At 33.0% G+C, this 23323-nt stretch overlaps 1 long non-coding RNA gene across 1 annotated transcript; it reads right to left on the bottom strand.

The window, feature by feature from the left end:
- Positions 1 to 889: 889 nt before the first annotated feature.
- On the bottom strand, positions 890 to 22523 carry LOC138704996 (uncharacterized). The gene is made up of 3 exons (XR_011333531.1): positions 22374 to 22523; positions 3850 to 3983; positions 890 to 3471 (listed from the first exon to the last, which is right to left on the bottom strand). It is a non-coding gene; the product is annotated as an uncharacterized lncRNA (long non-coding RNA).
- Positions 22524 to 23323: the final 800 nt, after the last annotated feature.

Raw genomic sequence — 23323 nt, forward strand, 5'->3', positions numbered from 1 at the left:
GGATTATTTGTGCTACAGATGGATCAATGTCCTTCATATTTTTACTAGAAGACCACCTCATGTAGCCATAACTGTTTGACTTTCTTCGGTCAAAACATTCCGTTGGTGGCATTTGATGTTCGTCCATAGTAGCCTATCCGTAGTTGTTTTCCAAATCTCTGTAATCATTATAACCAAATTACAATAAAATTTCCAACTTCGCGTAAACTAGCTTCATAATTTCTTTCTTTATGTTATAAAATAAAATTTTCAAAGAAAATATTGTATTATGCTTACTTACATGTTCCACAATATGCATCGACGAATTGAATTCTTCTGCAATCTTCTGTCTTCAAAAAACTACATCGGTGTTCGTGTTTTCTACAATCTTCGAATATTTCAGAATAATCTCCTTCAATAGAATCATCTTTCTCTACATAATTGAAAATTTTATTTTCTTCTTTCCGTACATTACATCAATCATTTTATTGTATTCCTACAGAAGTTATGCATACAAATTTAGAGAAAAAAGAAAATCGACTGTCTGATTTACATTGTCGTGACAATGGCTGTGCAATTTATCACACCAATAAGTTCGACTTATTTGTATACACATAACGACCCTCACAAGTACTAACATTGTAACTCACTTTCTTACATTTTTCAGGAGATGAAAATGAAATTTTAAAATGATCGTGTAAATTAGTGTATACAGATATGTAAAGTAACAATAAGATTTTACATACAATTGGGGAGGTTTAGAGTTACAATGATAGTACTGGGAGAAAAAGAAACAATTTAAGACCATATTAACTAGGACAACTCAAAACCATAAAAAATTGAGTTACAATGTTAGTACTTGGGAGGGTCGATAAGTTACACTTATTGAATGAAACTTATTAGCCGACTTATTAGCCGACTATGAATACCGTAATCATATAAGTTAAGATTTTACAATAAGTATAACTTAACAAAGTCATACTTAATTTTAATTTAGTAGTATGACCCAATATTTTGGGCTTGCCCTGCGACACAGAATAGCTCACAATAAAATCTAAAATGAAAAATTATATAAACAGGTTTCAGACAAAAGTGAATAAGACATAAGAAAAAAATAGAACCACTGACTATGAATACCGGCCTTGAGAACTAAATTGTATTGGGTTTGTAGAAAAAAAAAACAACTTGCACGAGGTTTTGAATGTTGTTGATCAAGATCATCCACCGTCGCTAGAAGAAGTGGAAGCCCTAAGGCGTTGTATTAGGCTAAAGAAAGCTGCAGAGAATGAGCCTGTTGCATGCCCAGTGCAAATTATCCAACGTGAGCTGGATAGTGTACCATCAAGAGTGCTCCCTTTCCTTCCTTTGGGTGAGTCACTAAAAAGGAGCATGAACGAAAATGTCAGAGGAAAAATCCCTCAAATCCAAAATCACTATCATATCTTCATGCTTTAACGCAAGCATTCCGAATAACAAGTGGTGAACAATTGTTGATGTTTGGTAGTTTTGATAACCATGACAATGATGAAGAAGACGATTTTGATCGAATAATAATATTTGCTTCGAAATTCCACCTACGAAAGCTGTCCCGTCGAATCAGAGAACCGTAAAAGAGACCTGCTGAACATTGCGTCTCAGTATAATGATTATAAAGATGATGTTAATATTATTGGATATCTGCATGCTTGTGGTCAAAATATGGCAATGTAGCCTAAATTATGGTGTTTGACAAAACTACGATATTAAATATGTAATACATAAATATAATACATAAAACAATGGAATTATGCATTTGGGACAAATTTCTTTAGTTGAACTTTCATTTTGATTAATAATTTTGGGCAAATTATTCAATGGACGACTGTTCTGAGGATGAAAATGCTCCTGGGCGAAAATTCCCTTGATGAATTGGTACCAAACCTGTAAATCTATTATTATCAGGCAGTACATCACACTTGAGATGTGTGTCAGAGGAAGAACAATTGTTTGTATACATCTGAAGTCTGACTGAAGCATCGTTTCCCAACCTGTGGTTCGCGAGCGGAACACGAAAATGTATAGGGAGCTCGAACACAGTGGCGGAGAATAGGAGGGGTCCCCTCCTTTTAAAATAACTTTAAAATATTCATGTCTTGAAAAATTAAGCAATTTTTAAAATTACCATGTAAACTTTACTTACTCATCTGAAGATCACTGTTTGGAGCTTGGTACTCAATCATGCTGTTACGAGACATACATTACGCATAAAGATGAAAGAGCATACTGAAATAATGCATTCAGAGCGATTAGCCAAAGGTTAATATTGTAATCTTAAGAGTCATCGAGACAACGACAAACCGAAACTCAAATGAGAATAACAAAAGTACGAAGAAGTGTGGAGAGAAGAAGAGATACTAGGATCCTTAAAGAAGACGATGATGATAAAAATAATAATGGCGGTGAGGAGGACAGGAGGATAAGGAGCACGATGGTGACGACAAGTATGAAGGTGATAATGCTAGCGAAATTAGTCTAGGGTCCAGCGCCGGAATAACTCAGGAATTTTATTATGATTATTATTATTATTATTATTATTATTATTATTATTATTATTATTATTATTTGTGTTGGTGGTGGTAGTATATATCCTATTATTAATTGTGTACTGTTGAAGACCTGTGCAAAGGATTTAATCTCCAACTTTCTTTCTTCATTAATCTATATCAGCTAAAATTAAACGATCATTTTCACAAAAGCGTTTCTGATACTCTCATCATAATCATCATTATTATCATTACCATCAACAACTACTTTTTGCCTACTTAAATCAGTTTCAAACATATTCCAAAAGATTTTTTTTTAATTCTTTTATTTTGCCTGCAGTCGTTTGGTAGATAATTCGTAGTTTACAATCCTCTTTTTAAGTAATTGTATTGCCATAGAATAGATTACTACCCTTGTCGCTAGGTAGTCTAGTTATAAGTCTACTGCTTAGTCTCATCTTCACCTGGTAAGGACATTATTAGTACTGTCTGCTTGTGTTGTAGAATATCTACCAATACATTTCAAAGGCTTCATATTTGACAAGTAACTTCAGCTGGATATGCTGTAGATTAAGAAAAGAAAAGAAAGCACTTATTTGGAGTCTTGACTCACTTCAAGAAGTTTTTATTAGAACGTCGTGGTTGCGATGAATTGCAGTTGACGTCATATGAATTAAATACTAAAATTATATTCGATGCCGGAATCCCCGAAGGTCTTCAATGAAAAGAAGCAAGTCATTGTCCATCAGTATTTATTGTATAAAAATTAAAAGTTAAATATTGTTAAAAAATTAAGACTAACAAGTATTTGATAGCTACAAAACATGCTAAATCATTCTTAGACAATATGCACATTAAGTGAATACTATCATAGTTTCCATTGTATTAAAAAACAAAAGAAATCACGATATACAAGATCTTTCAATTGTGATCTTCTTGAAGATAATCAGGACAGCACACTCTGGCAAAACTGAAACAGAAATTGACACTTTCATTACATTACTCAACAACAATACTAATTTAATTATTCATTGTTAGATGCACTCTTTCAACACTTATTATCACTGACTAACTTTATGATATCTTTACTCTGTTAACTTTTGCAATTGACCTGGCTGACTAGTTTCGAAGCGATATCCTTCATTGGCTAAACTAAGGACAGTGAAGGATACCACTTCGAAACTAGTCATCCAGGTTAATTGCAAAAGATGACACAATAAAAATATTATAAAGGTATTCAGTCACTAATTTCATTACGTTAAAAATTCAAATATTACATTGAAACGAAACACGTACAATACGATTAATTTTAGGTTAGTTAGAATTTTAATGCGAGAATTGCTATTACCTGCCAATGCGACAGAAATACGGAAGGTAATCCTCCAGGCTGATGGCGAAGCGGTCCAGAACACAATATTTGAAATGCCTGCAGTGGCCGGACTCGAAGGAAGGAGTCTTACATGAGCCATGCGGCACGTTGGTCTGTAACATGTTTCATTGTTAACATTCTTAAGATTGGGCGTTAAAGTTAACTTGTCTAATGCATCGTTTCCCAACCTGTGGTTCGCGAACCTCCAGGAGGTTCGCAAAATATTTCAAGAGGTTCGCCAAAACTTTTCTGTAATGGTGGGTTTCGAGGTTAGGCTTATTATTGTTTCCTTCATTTCTGCGGCATTGTCTTATAATAATAATAATAATAATAATAATAATAATAACAATAATAATAATAATAATAATAATAATAGTATATTTATTATTATTACTATTATTATTATTATTATTATTATTATTATTATTATTATTATTATTATTTTAAAATTAAATTAACCCTATAATGCCCCATGTTACATATGTGTAACATCGGGAATTTATCACATTATTTCCACAATAAATTAATATTTACCGCGAATGCCTGATTTACAGTTATGTAACAACGTTAGGAAAGCATTTGGTTTCGCTACAATGGAAATTTAGTCTCCCAACTTTTCTGTGTTCTAACAATACTAACAACAGCCTTTGATTTTACTTGTTAATTTGGAATTTCAACAAACTTATATTTAATTTTGTATTTTCAACAATAGCCTACTTCTTCTTTTCTTGTGGCAAATGCAGTAAGTTGTCAGTTGTGTATCAGAATCGTTTCCGTTCACATTAAAATGAATAATTGGTTGAAAAGTGGAAGTTTGAAAGGAAAATCGGGTTTAACAAAATCGCAAGTTAGTGTTGTGTCAACAGGTCATTCAGCTTCTAGTGATGTGTGTCAATCCGACAAATGTGAACCGTGTGTAAAGAAAAGAAAGTACGATGATAATTACATTAGGTTTGGATTTTCATATATAGATGACAAGGACTGTCCAAGACCACAGTGTGTTGTTTGTGGCGACATTCTTGCTAACAGTAGTCTGAAACCTTCTCTACTTAAATGCCATTTAAAAAATAAACACCCCACCCACGTAAACAAATCCGCTGATTTTTTACACGAAAACCTAACCGGTGGAAAAATGATTTAACTAATTTTGTATCTGCTGCAAACAGCGACAATGACAATGCTCGTATAGCGTTTTATCGCGTTAGCTACAGAATTACTAAAACTGCAAAACGTCGATCAATAGCTGAAGATTTAGTGCGGCCATATATAAATGATGTAAGTACGGTGTATGCTTGGAGAATATTTCACAAAAAAAGTCAATATGGTACCAATGTCCGACAATACGATCATCCGCCGGATTGAAGACATGGCAAATTATAAATACTATGGGCCGTATTCATAGACATTTTTAGCGCGGGCTTCCGGTGGATAATCAGCGTTTTTCGTATTCATAAACCAGTGTTAGCGATAGGATATGATTTGAATTCTGTACTAGTAACCAGTGGATAGCCGGGGCTAGCTTAGTACGCTCGTAGCGCGTGCTGCGAAATGTCTATGAATAGCACCCTATGTCAATAAATTCATATGTTTATTCAATCTTATGGCTTAGACACTAATAATTATGTAAAACAAACAATTTATGTTTTATATCTTATTAAGTTCTAGTACTAACGTTTTCACCCTCATGAGGCATCTTCAGGTATAAGGTATGAGCAAATAAATATCTATCTAAAATCAATTACAAAACTTAACCTCATATTTGAGAATAACATTGATAATATTAAAAGTTAATGTAAGAAACGTAATATGGTGACAAATATAAAATGTAGTAAAACTTGATATTGTCAAATGTTAAAAATCATCGTAAGCTTGCATAACTGTGAACATTACTGGGCATCTTATTACGTAGTAATGGCACACAAAGTTAAATCTTAATACAATGATATCTTAACCCTTCAGTACTCGCGTGGATTACAATAGTAATCCACTGATATTTAATCCTCTATTACGTCACTGCCTGCAGCACTGCGTAGTTGAGCGTCAATGCAATTTCTCGTCACAGTCTAAGTGAGGCATTACTGGTGTTTAGACGTATTTGTCGCAACCCTTTGGAAAGTTATACGAAGTTTTATAAAGTGATGCACAATTTTTCCGAGTGGATTACCATTGTAATCCACGCGAGTACTGACGTCAGTTTTTTGTTCAGGTAAGTGAAATAGTTTTTAATATGGTTATAAGTGATGCAATGCAGTAAGTTTATGAAAAAAGTGTGACATCGTTCCATCCTCTTCGCAGTTTGCTCCAATGGGTACGGAAACTACAAACAACATTTGCAAATGGCTGGATGAAGATATGGATGATGGCATTGAAAATGAAAGTGATGATGAAAGCAACAGGGGAGATCTTTAGAATGAAGTTCACGATTCTAATTCAGAACAAGACGATGATGATGATGATGATGATGATGATGATGATGGTGGTGGTGGTGATGATGAAAGACTAATGTCTATAAATGATGGAAACTGCTATACGGGTAGAAAAAAGATGACAATTTGGCAGGAAGAACCAGTAGCTCAACGAGGGAGAAGACGAGCACAAAATATAGTGATTCATTTATCGAGCCCTAAAAGGGCTGCAAGAATTGCGCGGACCCACACAGAGAGTTTTGACTGCTTTATTGATCAGACAATAATCAATGTAATTGTAAGGGTACTAATATTTGTATTGAAAAAGTGAAGCGTAATTACGGACGTGACAGAGATTGCAAATTAACAAATGACGTAGAAATTGAGGCACTCTTGGGTATTTTGTATTTTGCTGGCGCCTTGAAATCGGGAAGACTGAACGTAAGAGAACTATGGGATAAAAATGGCACAGGAATAGAGTCAATTTACCTGACAATGACCTACAATAGATTCTAATTTTTGTTACGATGTCTACTCTTTGATAACATTTATGACAAAAGGAAAGGAAAGAAATTTATGAATTGGCTGCTATACGTGAATTATTAGAGTTATTTGTTCAGAACTCACAAAAGTGCTGTAGTCCAAGCGAATATGTAACTATAGACGAGCAGTTGGTTGCATTCAGAGGACGATGTCCCATGAAGAGTATATACCTACTAAACCAACAAAATGTTGGATCAAAATTTTTGCTAAGGTGGATGTGAAAACATATTACATTCATAACTTGGAAATTTATGCTGGTATTCAACCAGACTGTCCATTTCACCGAAGTAACAGTGCACATGCAGTGGTGAAGAGGCTGGTTCATCCCATCAAAGGAACAGGAAGAAATGTGACCACCGATAACTGTTTCATGAGCGTACCTCTGTGTTTAGATCTTCTAGAAAATGACAAAATTACACTTGTAGGAACATAGAAAGAAAACAAAAGAGAAATCCCTCCTCATTTCACAACTACTAAGACAGGTAAGTTAACAGTACATTGTTTGGATTCAATGAACGCTGCACAATTATTTCGTATGTACCAAAGAAAAAAAAACACTGTTAGCATTATCAACCATGCATTATGATAAGGCAATGGATGAGGAAACGGGAGGCAGCTAGAAACATGAAATAATATCATATTATAATAGAACTAAATGTGCTGTGAATGTCCTGGAACAGTTATGCTCAGCCTATGATGTAAGCAGAAATTCACGACGCTGGCCTCTATTTTCTTTGACTTACTAAACATGTAATTTGTTTGAACTGTATGGAAGAAATGCGTAGGCCTACTTAGATAATTGAATCAAATTTAGATTAGGCTATCATGTGCGTTAAATCTGAACTGCAAAAACATCTGTAAAATATTATATGTGAAGTGTGAATGATTGTTACATCCCTGAATTTTTTCATTGCTACACCCCTGAGTGAGGTATTTAGTTATCAAATATGACGTAACAAAGGTCAGCAGTAGTGAACTTGCGTTTCCTGTGGGAGAGTTTACATCAAGAGATCAGGTGACCTTCAAACAGCGAATGAGCAACAATTCTAGATAACCTATTAATTATGATGATAGTGAACTAACTCATAACTATGGTGCAACAATAAATTATGACTCATAGACACGTCCAGTGTGGAAACATTATGTAAACATGTCACTTGAATGCAATTTGTGTACTATAATACGTTTCATTATTAATATTTATATTTAATACGTTCCGTTACGCGTAACATATCCATTCTCATTACTATAATAACTGAAAACAATATATTTCTTAACATTTAAATCTAATTGCAATGTTTAAACCATGTCTGCAAACAAAAACAAATGTGGATTACCATTGTAATCCAGGTGAGTACTGGCGTTACGAAATTTAACGCGAGTAACGAAGGGTTAAAGACATTGTACTATTAACAACAAACTTCTTTGATAATGATGGAGAAAACCTTTGTTTATTAGTGTACTGACCATTAGTAAATATTAAAATCAATGATTAATTAAGAATTACATAAACCTAGTATTATTGAATGTTGAGTCATAAAAGTAAAAGGTGTGAATTGGCCAATTCTGATGGAGCAAGTAAATTATTCTTGTTAAATGTCTTGTGCTCAATTATCTGAAAACAAGTGTTTATTATTTGTAATGGATAAAAAATTATTAAAGTGAATACCATATGAAAATTATTGATCTACTTACAAAGTTATGTGAGAGTCTCAAAAACATCACAGTACACAGTTTCGTAAACGTTGAAATGAAGTGATGTTTGTTGTAATCATATTGTTGTTTCAATTTGAATGAACAAATATTGGTAACCAAATGTCAAATATTCAATTTCAATCTGTAACACATATTTACATATTATAAAAACGGATAATTTGACCAAAAAAAAAAAAAGGCAAAGAGAATTATATTCAACGCTTACTTACGTATTGAGCGATGGAACATTTGATTACCAAGATTTGTTCATTCAAATTGAAACAACAATATGATTACAACAAACATCACTTCATTTCAACATTTACGAAACATGTGTACTGTGATGATTTTTTAGACTCTCACACAACTTTGTAAATATATCAATAATTTTCATATGGTATTCAATTTAATAATCTTTTATCCATCACAAATAATAAACACTTGTTTTCAGATAATTGAGCACAAGACAGTTTTTAACAAGAATAATTTACTTGCTCCATCAGAATTGGCCAATTCACAGCTTTTGCTTTTACGACTCAACATTCAGTAATACTAGGTTAATGTAATTCTTAATTAATCATTGATTTTAATATTTACTAATGGTCAGTACACTAATAAACAGAGGGTTTCTCCATCATTATCAAAGAAGTTTGTTGATAGTAGTACAATGTACTTAAGATATCAATGTATTAAGATTTAACTTTTTGTGTCATTGCTGCGTATCAAGATGCCCAGTAAAATTCACAGTTATGCAAGCTTACGATGACTTTTAACATCTGACAAGATCACGTTTTAATACATTTCATATTCGTCACCATATTACATTTCTTATATTATCTTTTTAATATGATCAATGTTATTCTCAAATATGAGGTTAAGTTTTGTAATTGCTTTTAGATAGATATCTGCCCATACCTTGTACCTGAAGATTCCCCGTGAGGGTGAAAACGTTAGTACCAGAACATAATAAGATGTAAAACATAAATTGTTTGTTTTATATAATTATTAGTATCTAAGCCATAAGATTGAATAAACATTTGAATTTATCGACATATAATATTAATAAGGGGCTTAGCTGACCGCTATCCAACATGAATTGCAAATTTAAAAAAATGGCAAATTATGTCGAAAATGAAATTTTGGAAAGAGTTCGTGCCAGTCCTTCTTTTGAGATTCAATTTGACGAATCGACTTATGTTACCAATTTAGCCATTTTGTTACTTTTCGTCCGTTATATTAATGGGGAGTCTGTAGAAGAGAAGCTAGTATTCTGCAAACCCTTAAAATAGAGAACTACGGGAGAAGATATATTTAAGTTAACCGACGAATACTTTCGCGAAAACTCAATAGACTGGACTCACTGTGTAGGCATTTGTTCAGATGGTGTGAAATCTATGACAGGGTGTTATGCTGGGTTTGTTGCCAAAGTGAAATCGGTAGCGTCCAACACTTCTTGGACACATTGTTGCATTCATAGACAGGCTCTTGTTTCTAAACGCATCCCCAATGGATTTAAATATGTGCTGGACGATGCAGTGAAAATAATTAATTTTATTAAGGCTTGCCCTACAAATTCCTGCATCTATGTTTATTGTCTCACACTGAAGTTAGGTAGCTATCTCGAGGTAGAATTATTTCCAGACTGTATGAGCTTAAAGACAAAGTTTACGTTTTTCTCACCAGCCATGCCTTTCACCAAGCAAGGTGCATGGAAGATGAAATCTGGCTTCAGAATTTAGCTTATTTGGCAGACTTTTTTTTTTTTTTTTTTTTTCAAAATTAACAGTTTAAACTTATCTCTCCAGGGGTCAAATATAAACGTTTATATTGTGCAAGACCGTATCGAATCATTCATTTAAAAACTTTATTTTTGGGAAACGTGTTTCAATAGCAATCAAATTGAGTGCTTTGATACCCTTCACGACTTCCTGCTGGAAAATCATCTTTCTTTGGACGAAAATGTCAAGAACATGGTTAAAGAACATTTGAAGGGACTTGGAAAAACCTTCAGAGATTATTTCCCTGCTATGTCCAATAACAACAATTGGATTCGCAATCCCTCCGAAGAGTCAACAATTTTAGAATCCACATTAAGCGTAAATGAAAAAGAGCAGCTTATTGAAATTTCCACTGATTTTCAGTTACAGAAAAGTTTTAAATCTTTGTCATTAATTGCTTTCGGTTGTGTTTAAAGGACTTCCCAGTTTAAGCGAATAAAGCCATAACGGCTTTATTGCCCTTTTCATCCACATATTTGTGCGAAAAGTCGCTTTCATCATATGCTTATTTAAAAAATAAATAGAGAAACAGACTTTGTGCTCTGACTTCAAAGCTCTGTGCCATGGAAAGCAGGCGCAATCTTCTCACTGAATTCCAAGGAAGAGGTGAGTAATTACAATGAAAACTTGTATTTATTATTGCAATTAGGCCTACACGTTGTATAACTTTTAAGCCATAACTAGAGTAACTATAGGTTTTAACCGTTAAGGGTTAAGTTAATTTAAGTTATTAAACCTTTTGCTTGGAATTAAATTTTGTGCATGTCTAAGTATATAGGGAAAGATGGTCCACCTTGAGACAGGAAAATTTGTTTACTTTTTTTACATTAATGTTTGCAGTGGATATTGGCATTTATTTGTGAACAATTTTCGATCATTATTACATTTTATAATTAATCTTAAAACTGTGTGCTAATGATAATGATTTTCAGATTACAAGCTGACATGTTCAGAGGGACAAAATGTCTCGTAGTGCACCATAGTGTTCTACCTTGAGACAGTGACAGTTCCACAATGAGACACTTTATTTTCTGACGGATTAATACAATTATGATATCAAAGAAGTGGCATATATATATCTTCTATAAATATCAGATGATTATATATAGGCTATGTAGTCAGGTTATGTGTCAGGGAGTCATTGAATGTTACCAGCAAACTCGATGCTGCCTTTTTGTCTGACCACAGGTCTGCTTTGGCAAAATCATTGTAATTTCAGTTTTATTAACCAATGCTTCATCTGGCACTTCTGGAAAAATGAAACTGTTCCCTATTTTAGCACTTATACTTGGAAATGAAACATTGTAATTCTTAGTACTACGAGAGAGCACTTTTCCAACATAAAATAAATTTTTCTCATTAACTTGAAATTTTACAAGAGCAAAGTCATTCACATCTGCTTCTTGGGTTGTTGGTCCATTGGTGATAGAGAATGTTCAACTTCGAAGTCATTTCCAGAAGATGAATGGTCAGAATTTGCTACATCTATCTCTTCAGAGAGATCAGATAATTTCTGTGTAACTTTTTTCTTCATCATTATATTCTTCTTTTTCTGTTTTAATTCCTTCTCTGTCTCCTTTCCAGCTCTTGTTTTTATGGGAGTCATCTTAAGATAGCATGCTTGTGTCTGGAATGACAATCACATCTAACTGCTGCCCTATGAATGCGGATGTGTTTTTTCTTGAACAAGTTTTTACAGCATATTTAATACTTTGGGCTGTCAAGGACCCTTTATTTATTTAAATTTTACGATTTTTTCCCATTTCTAAAACATCAAATACGTAATTATACATAGTTTTATCTTGAGAAAGCAATTTAGCAGTGTCTCACTCTGCCCACATTACTTCTTACAATGTAACAGATCGTAGTAAATTTCCTAAGACAAGTAAGGTGCTTTTAATTACGGTAATTTGTAGTAAATCAATATGTACTTGATCCTATGGAATAAATGACATTTTTCTTACCTGACTGAACAGACAACTAGACACTTCAATTACTGAGGTAAATAATTTACATACACACTGGAAAATGGCGAAATGTTTACTAAGACGAGAATGTCGTAGGTGATCGATTCAGTATCTTGAAAACTACTGCCTAGTAGTTCATTAGGCTGTTACTTGTCGGCTAAACCATTCTGATTTTAGAGGGAATGTCTCATTGTGGACCACTCTCCCCTATAGAAATCATTTCTAACCGTATTTTTCTGTTTATGAAAATGGTTGTTTAGAATTGGTATAAATATTTTAGCAGTGCCGAAAAACATAAAAATACACTACTTCTTTCTTTTCAAATAACCGGCAGTAGGCGTAGGCTTCCTGTGAATCAGATCGCTGTCCAACTAATTGCTTCTGTGGAAATTTATGCACACGCAACAAGGAGATGTAGAACAATAGCCATTATTATTTAAAGAAAACATTCTTCTGGTGCCATCTTACACGCGGTGTTTTGTGCTCTAGCGATAAGTAGCTACGTACAGTGAATTCCTTATGAAACAACAATTTGCGTGTGACAATATTTTATACTAGCTAAAAGCACCCGGCGTTGCACGGGTTTTCCTTTCTGCTTCTGTTTTTAATTAAACTGCTTATTACATTTTGGGAAATCTCAGAAACCTAACTATAGACAACCAAAACGAATTTCCTTTACTAAGCTAAGAGTAATCTTCACTTAACGTCACTTACATGAATTGATGAACTTCTTAGCGAAATGCCTGCCAGTGTCAACTCAATTTAAAACAGTTGTAAAGCAGGCACCGAAAAGAAAACATGTCATCATGTGCCTGACGTTCAAGGTTTTTTTTATTTATATATTTATTTGTTTTTATTTATTTACTCTGGTGTAGTTAAGGCCATTAAGCCTTCTCTTCCACACCGCCAGAAATAATAGAAAAATCAAACTATGAACAAAGTAAAACCCAACGATAATATGATTCCTTTTCCTCTTTCTGATCAGTTTCAGTATCGAATCAATATGTACATATATAATTTAATTTATATTGGAAGATTTTTTATCCCTTGACCGCTGTACACCCACTTATATTATACCCATTTTTTTTAATATGACTTGGAAAACTATATCTCACAAATTCAGAACATAGTATTTTATTAATTCTTATTTTATACACAGAATACAGATTAAAATATAAACTTGCAATAAGTCATTTTTTTAACATAAAGACTGATATTCTGAGAGACGTATAGGCATAACGGTATTTTAGAAATTAAGAGATTGTTATTTCCACAACGCATAACATATTACATTTGCAACGTGATTATACAGATAGAATTTCGCAGTAACATATTTTCGGACGTGAACAACAATATTTTAAGAGACGTATAATTAATACAATGCTATTTTCAGTCGGCTTACGTACATTCACATACAATTTTTTTACAATTTTACAATTTACAATTTATTTACAATTTACATTTGAATTTACATTTGGATAGATACCCGAAATGAGCATATGCTCGTGCTCGGGTACAGTCCAGTAGTCTACATAAATTTTACAGGGTTCAAATAATAATGCTGATGATATAAAATAATAGTAACAATAATAATAATAATAATAATAATAATAATAGAATAATCGTGACATAAATTATACAAAGATTGTAATACAAAATAATTCATTAATAATAATAATAATAATAATAATAATAGTGATAAAACAAAAATATTTACAATAATGAAATAAATACTAAGACGGAGAAAATAAAATATAAAACCACTAGCGAGAGTTAACACAACTTAAATAAGCATATAATAACCGGAAAAAATGCCAAACTCGAAAATCAACAGAAAAGTTCGTTGTATCGCAGACGACAGCAACATACATTAGCAACATGACAGAAATATCATTGAATTGCTTTTTGATATGTGTAATTTTTTTTTCCACTTCTTTGTATAAAATATAGTCGAGGATGTGAAAAACACGCAGTTTTTAAGTCAACTTTGAGGTACTGTCCTTGAGCTTCATTTTAATATGGTCATTACAAATGCTAGTCGCACTGAAATTGCAAATGAATTAAATAGAATGGATATCATAGCAATACGTGAGATAAAAACATCTTCTCCTTTCGTTTTTCCAGTTAATATTGCGACTTCTATTACGTTTAGCATGAGTTCTTCACACCAATTCATATTGGTGCATAATTTTGGTGGGTTAATATTTCGCAATAGTACTTCTGGTTATTCAATATTAAGTAAATTATGTGGTAGCAATCCTTGTAGTTTGAAAGAATTCTAGAATTCAGTTGGATAAGACACAGCCTGCTCACTATCTACAACTGCATCGAGAAATTCATAATACGGTCCTGGACTGCGTAAAGATATTTATTGTACGAATTATCTAGTTTTAGCCTTCATGATGTGTACCAACAATGTTATATTTTCTATGGCCTCGTGAAAGTCGATGTTGAATACAAAAGACATTAATAAAGAACAATTGGCTATAGAAGACAGCATTTTAATATTACACAAGAATGTTTGATCGTATTTATTTCAATTTTTTTATTAATTTAACGTCCATTTGCACAGTTTTAATATAGCCTATGTTTTTCTCCTGGTTGTGAAGGTTAAATGTGCAAACTTTGGCACATATCGGTCAAAGCGTGTAGATTTGTATAGAGAAAATACATACCCACATTCACTTTTATATATAAAGATTTCAGTATAATTGTATGGTAACTTTGTTTGAGACAGCATAAATAAAATGCTACGGATATATTATTTATGTAGTAAAACTCTCTTTATGGCGGGTTAAAATAAAATAACGTATCTAAAATAATGTAAGTAAATTATGAAAATAATAAAAAGAAGAGTACTCGAGTTCAGGTTCGAACTTGGGTTTCCATACATCAAAGTCATGCATCTTAACACAACGCTACAGAGAGTTACGTATTTAAGTGCTTGAATTTAAGTATTATGAATGTTTCACAATTACTGTCTATTATGTTTGATGTTTTTATAAAAACTAAACAAATATGTGGTTTATGTCATTTTGTATTGTATATTATTGCCCATGACACATTCAATCAAGAAATTGTCCTTTATTTACGTAATATTAATTTAATGTTATTTTATTTTATATTTCAATAACAATATGGCTACTTTTACAACGGAAGAAGACATGATTGGATGACGTTAATAAAAGACAGTTGACTGTAGAATAGGAGGCCATTTTAATATCATATAATATGCCTTATTTCTTTCTAATTTTTATTGTTTTCAATAATTTAACGTCCATCTGTTCAATTTTAATGTAGCTTATGTTCTTCTCCGGGTTATGAAGGTTAAATGTGCAAACTTTGGCAAATATCGGTGAAAGCGTGTAGATTTGTATTGAGTACATACATACATACATACATACATACATACATACATACATACATACATACATACATACATACATACATACATACATACATACGTACATAGCCACATTGACTTTTATATGTAAGATTACGAAAGAAATGAGCATCTTTTTCGTCAGTTTAGGCAACATAATATACATTAAATCTAGAATAAAATTATCTCATTCCATTTCGATTAAATAATAAGTGTTTTTATTTTACATAAAGAGCCATTACTTGTTTACTAGCAATAATTATTATAGTTTCCGTATAACATTTCCGAATACATTTTTTATTTATATAGTTGTAGCTTTTAAACAAAATCGTTAAAATAGTTTCGGAGAAATTGTTGTATCACACACACACGATATTCTCAAAACCATCTTTTCGGCATTAGAGATACTGAATAGGCTTGTATTTTCACGAAAATATCGAATATATATGTGGATCAAATAAAGTTTAAGTAATCAAGTAATATACTACAGTATTCTTTATAATTAAAGTTTTCTGTGCGTAAGAATATATTTTAGTCTTACCTGTCCTCGATTCACCCAGGAGTTACAGTAATAGCATAAACATTATGTTCATCTAGAGAAACCACACTTTTCAAAGGTGAAATAATAATTATACAAATCGGTTAAAAGTAGACTACTTCATACAAATAGACAATCATTCTATACACTATATGTTAATATTGATAAACATTTACATATTCCCATCATACAAATTATTATATCCGTATAAATTAGTGTTAAATGAATAGCTTCCGTTTGTTGTTGTGCAAGGCCCCTTATAGACGAAGTCATTTGTTTTCATTTCATTATAATAGCCTATTAGTCAGAGGCGGCGCTGAAATGTGTTTACACTGTCATTTTAAAACTCGTGTATCTCATTAAATATCAGTCCTATCAAAATTTTGCATACAGTAACACTTATTAAAAATCGTTTACAAAGAAACTTTGAAATATCCAAACCAAATAAATTTATGAACAGTAACCAAATACCAGTGGCTGTGCGTCAATAAGAGCACGAGAGCACGTGAACACCTTGTTTCCATTAATGCACGACTAGGTTTATTATTCAATACCGTATTGGCGTAGTGGGGATGTATAATATCAGGATCGAGTATTTTAAACTTCCCGGATCTTGCATAAACTTCTTATGTAAACTTGGCAACATGCGTTCACGTACAAGCCGTGCTCTTTTCAAGAAGGTTACAGGAATTACACGCATGCGCGAGAGAAAATTGTCTTTCTCTCGCCGCTTATGACTCGTCAAGAGCACAAAGTGTTAAGTGAGCAGTGAATCTATCCTAAAGATGTCAGGTACATCGATGCCTATCGTTTACGTGCTATATCTCGAGGAGGAAATTTAATTAGTCCGTATTTTAGTCTGCAGGTGTCAGCATCTCACTGTCGGAACGTTTATTTTATGTCGATGTGTGTACAGTGCTGCTACGAGAGTGTGGTTTGTGAATTACTATACTTCAGTGTCGGCATATAGCGTAGTTTGGCTTTCAAAGACGTGGTGGCTGAATGCGATGGTGGTATTAATTTAAATATCTGTATGGTGGTTATATTATTTAAGAATAACATTTACTAGCATGTATTTATAGTAATCATTTTATGCGAATGGGATTACAGTACTGGTATAAGCTATAGTGTATCAGTGTGTTGTGAATCAAAATATATTACTGAACACACGCTTTTCTAAATTGTGTTATGTATTAATTTTTAACAAACGTAAGCAATGAACTCTGTTCAAGTAATTTTGAAGAGTAAAGAACTGGGTAAACTGGCTTACCAGGAAAAATTTGAAATAAAAAGATTAGGTTTCATTATTATTATTATTATTATTATTATTATTATTATTATTATTATTATTATTGAATGTTGTTTTGAATTTATATACGGTTCTTTCGACAGTGAAACATTGAAATCATGACATTTCATATAAGGCTAAAAACATACGATTTCAAATTCTCTTCGATTTTGGAACACAAAATTATGAACACACATAATATTTTATCACGAGCCGCCGCTGCTAAATACCTTACTAAAATAATACCGGACAGCTAGCAGTTCTGCGCGCGAACGACACTGGTGCTGTTACCTAGGCGACCAGTGTGGTGAATCCCGCGAAAAAAGCTGTAATCCACTTCAATGTAGATTATCGCTGCGCTAGTAAATAGTTACCGGTACTGCTATGTTAAAATGTCTGTGTATATGCGCTGTTTATAACTGCTACAATTACAACATTACAAACTGCTCCAAATCGTACTTTTGATTTCCGTGGGATCACAAAACGTGAGTCAACAAAATTCTTTAGTAGGCCTAATGTCTTTTTCTTTGTGTTGATAGAACAATAAAAATTAGGTTTTTTATTTAGGCCTAATAAATGAATAGAAGTTAAGGTTTTAGCAAATTAAGTTTTATTGTTGTCCACATGCCTTTACTAATTATTACAAGCATCAGATTACTACCTATTTTATCTTTGCAGCTGTCAGCAATGGGTATATAAAGCGTTATTTGAAATTCATTCTTAATGTTAGAATTAATTTTGTCTCAGAAAAGCAAAGAAAAATACTTAACAATTAATTACGGAAAATAATATGAAGCATGCAATATTTCTCATAATATGCAGCTTTGATATAAAATAATGTTACATTAAGGGGATCCGGTACGTCCTATCTCGGCTATGTTAAAATCATTATTTTTCATGTAGCTTTTCTCAGAAACTGCTAGTAGTAGGCACTTGATATTTTAAACGATATTGTTACATATACTGACCTGAATTTAACACAGCCAATTGAAGGAAAAGTGCATAGTACATTAAATATAATTTTCTTTTGTTCCGGTCCAAATTTTAACTACAATTTTCAATATAGGCCTCTATTTGTAAATAATTATTTTCATAATTTAGATTTATTGAAAATCTCATGTTAAATTAGGGACAAGGCTTGTGGCAACGTGCCTATCTGTAATAGAAGCTGATAAAAACTGCATTTTGAAAGAAAAAAAAACTTACAGAAAAACGTTCAAATAATTCAAAATATTAAAAACTTTTATTTTCATTCAAAATATTAAAGCATTAGAGAATTCATTAAACTTATTATGCATTCCAGGGCCTTATTCACACTTGTTTTAGAAATAGTTATTGGGAAGATAGAATAATGATGTACAGTAAATATCAAATAAAACAGAAAAGAATGTATAATTTTTTAGCATAAAAATCGAAAAAAAAAAAAATTCAAGAAATTTTGCCTACCGGATCCCCTTAAACACTTTCTGAAAGAATTAGCACAATCGGTTGGAATTTATAGATTTTATTAACGTTTATACAAAACTCGCGTTTTTATCTCGAGATACGACGATTTTCCCAATTGGACGATTTACACTAATAAACCCATATTTCTCATGATACGAACATGAATCTTTTGATATAATTTGGTGCATACGCACGAATTTAACATTTTTTTTTAAGAAATTAGAAAAATCCGATGGGATTTGTAATTTTTATTCATGTTTATATAGCTTAAAATCTCGCAAAAACTAAATTTTTAGAAACATTTTGAGTGGAAAATCGAAACGAGTGACAGAATACTGTTTATTAACGCATATTAAACACTTCCTGAAAGAATTAGCACAATCGGTTGGAATTTATAGGTTTTATTAACGTTTATACAAAACTCGCGTTTTTATCTCGAGATACGACGATTTTCACAATTGGACGATTTACACTAATAAACCCATGTTTCTCGTGATGCATACACACGAATTTAACATTTTTTAAAAGAAATTAGAAAAATCCAATGGGATTTGTAATTTTTATTTATTTGTATTTTTTAATTCATCTCGCAAAAACTAAATTTTTAGAAAAAATTTGTTTGAGTGGAAAATCGAAACCAGTGACAGAATACTGTTTATTAACGCTTATTAAATACTATTCAACGTTTCTTAAGTGTCTCGTATATTATTCCACATTAGTATCTCACGTTTTAAACAATAGTTCGATTCCTGCTATGCTAATACAATTTGTATTTGTGGATGTAATTGCACGCAGCTCCGCTAGATGTCTGATCAGCCATACGTCACATTCACGTCAATGCTGCTAGTATACAGCTGTCCGGTATTATTATAGTAAGGTATTTACTGTAACACCACACAAAGAAAACCACATGCTAACGTGAGGCAGACCTTCATGTTTACTCACAACAAACCGGCAAACTATGTAAAATGCAAACTATAAACACCTGCCATCTATGGAAAATACTAGAACTATTTGGAAGTATAAAAACCGCCTATTTTGAATCTCAAAACTGACGAAAGTACAGACTTTGAATCACAGCACGCTTGCAGAGAGTTTACTGCACTGTCACGACTCAGCTGTCAAAATTCCTTGCGCACCAGTCCCTTTAAATGGGTTTTAAAAATGAACCCCAACGTCCTAACAATATAAATGATACATTTTTTTAAAACTACGAAGTTTACAGTATTTTATGAGCCTAAAAAAGGAAAGTTGAAAATTTGACGCAAAAATGGCATTTTAAACTATTTTTAAGTAGGTTATTCTAGTACGCTTGATCAACATCTTAGGTAATTTAACGTCTGAATGAGTTGAAGGTGATAATGCCGGTGAAATGAGTCCGGAGTTTAGCACCGAAAATTACCCAGCATTTGTTCACATTGGGTTGAGGGAAAACCCCGGAATAAACCTCAACCAGGTAACTTTCCCCGATCGAGAATCGAAGCCAGGCCACCTGGTTTCGCGGCCAGACGCGCCAATCGTTACTCCATAGTTGTGGACTAAACGTATAGACTACTCGTATGTATAACTTAATTTTATTGCAAATGTTCAAAATTACTTTACACTGCTCCTTGACACCACAATGTAAATGGGTAAAAATTCAAACATCTAATTAAACTGTGATATATTTTGTTCACAAATGCAAGGAATTCTGAGAAACGCCAAATTCAATAAAGAGACTAGAGATATTCCATAAACATAAATTAAAAGAAATTATATATACCCATACGAACTGTATCGTGAAGATAAAGCTTAAAATCTTAAAGAATCTATTTTTAAAAATAATTTTTAAAATACACAGCAACTCTTCAAGTTAATTTTGATGATATAATTATTTCAATATCTATATTAGTTTTAAAGTTATGAATTATATATAATGTAAGATACTGAATATGGTACCACATTTCATACTATATCTTTACGCTCTTTTCTCGTCAACTGCATTTTAAATTCGTTTATGAAACTACTGAACAGAATTTTATGAAATTTGTTGTACAAGTTTACATGTGTATTATCAATTGAACTGACCAGAATCAAACCCCTCTGTTAGATACTGTGCCTAAAAAAATATTTTTGAAGCAAAATACCTTGCAAATTGTCACACAAACTTAAACGCAATTTTAAAAATATTACTTGTTTATCCAGAAATCTTATTGTGATCTGTCTAGACTTGTAGAACTACATTTTAGTTTTAAATTAAAATAACAGAACATGGAAATGTTGAAAACTGGTTGAGTTGACTAGTTGGCCGGGATCCGACGAATAAGCGCCGTGATTTAAGACAGCGTTTATTCCGTCGGATCCCGGCCAACTAGTCACTCATAACGAGTGCACCTCAGCACATGTGTGGACTTCAGTCCTACGTTCATAGACATCTATGACGTAGTGCAGAGGGCAGCCACTAGAGGAAACCCAAGAGTTGGAACTTAAACTGAGACGATTCTGTCCGACACCGGGATGGGTATCCGGTGTGGCTTAGTGGATAAAGCATCAGCATGTAGAGCTGAAAACCCGGGTTCAAATCCCGGTGCCGGAGAGAATTTTTCTCCGTTCCATTACTCTTTCATCGTATGATGGCGCAGAATATCTGCATGGAAATATCATATGTACTTCGGTACATTAAAATAATATATATCCTATAGCATTGTTATTGTCTCATAATGTTTAAATAATCATACACATTGATTCAACTGACTTTAATCTACAGTAATATATCATTTTTAATAATGCTATATTAATTCTTACCTCAAATATAAAATGTTTCTTAAGGAGTGGTCACAAGAGAAAGAAAAACTTACTAGTCAACCACCTTTCACTGAACAAAAGCTTCTGCAGTCGACTGCTTCTATTCAAAAGGCGGGTAGTCAATAGAATTGAAAAGAAGACATCTCCTGATATCTCTTAGGTATTTCAAAAACTAAAAAGACAGAGACTACAACTCCATGGCAGTCAAGTGAAATTTTATCACGGGATTAGAGGTATCACGGAATTAGGCACCTTTACCCTACAGTAGAGAAATTTTTATATTGGGCTTATCCTGTGGCAAGTACGGTGACTCATACAAAGTGAAAACAATATATTTCCGAACAGCACTTGTATTTACTGTATGCATGCGCGTATCATTGAAGTTAATAATTGTTTCCATGCCTGTGGAGCCAGTCCATCAAACAGCGTCAGATTGTCTTTGTGAACTGAGCTTCTACACGTGATTTTGTGGAAATATGTCAAGGACCTATTGCGATTTTCCTGAAATCTCTCCATATACATCTTATGGCTTGTCTTCTTGTCTGTCTTTCAGTTACGCACTTAGTATAGATTCCAGGCGTTTCTCTGGTTCCAGATAACTTCTCAGTTTCCTAAGTCCTGTGTGTTGCCTATATTCAGGGTAGTTCGGAAACTTATTGATTTTCCCTTGTAATTACCTGTTGGTACTACATCTTCAGGTCAATGTACGTTAAGTTGTTCGCCTATGTTGTAGGAAAATAAAATCTTGTCGCGTTGTCCTTAACACAAGTCGCGATCTAGTAGTTTCCAAGCAGCACGATTTAAGGAGGAAGCGAACTGCGTGGAAAATGTCCCTCACATAGCGACTAATTAATTGTATGGCAAGTCTCACACGTCCATGTTGTAAGATTCTGAGACATCTTACACAATCAAATTATGAATGAATGCCAATTTGGCCCGACTCCAAAGGCTTGGCGCACTGTGAGTTACAATCACAACAGAAGCACGTGGTCATGTGGCAAACTGCTGGGATGTGACTTTTATGCTTCTGATTCCGATAACTAGGATATTTTTAGTTAAATTTCGATCTCATATTTAATGAGGCTAAACGTTCGGTAATAACATACAAGTTTTATTAATTTCTCCACGTTTTCATTTTTAATGCTATTATATGAGTTTCGATGAGGTCAATATGAAACAAGAAGATAAAACTTTTACAGCCATGATAGATGCAAAAGTTAAGGCGCAGATTTACACTGAGTAGAAACAATGGACTTCTCTCTTTCAAGAGATCGATTATTATTAGGGACAGGTTTTTATGCACTATAAAATATTAGCAATTATTTTGTATATATTTAATCACGCCCCATACGCGTCTGATATAAGATATTTCTGGGTACTTAGCTGTGGTTTGGGAAACAATGCATATTCTGTCAAATCACAGAAGCCTTTAAAGAAGACGGCTAAACAAATTTAAGCGTATGTAGTCTCTTGATAAGGGAAACTTGCACGTGTATTATGCTCAGTGCATGGTTCAGTAGGTGACTACTTGCACGTGTATTATGCTCATTGCAGGTTCAGTAGGTGACTACTTGCACGTGTATTATACTCAGTGCATGGTTCTGTAGGTGTCTACTTGCACGTGTAT

Source organism: Periplaneta americana, chromosome 8 (genome assembly GCF_040183065.1).
Source record: "Periplaneta americana isolate PAMFEO1 chromosome 8, P.americana_PAMFEO1_priV1, whole genome shotgun sequence".
NCBI lineage: Eukaryota > Metazoa > Arthropoda > Insecta > Blattodea > Blattidae > Periplaneta > Periplaneta americana.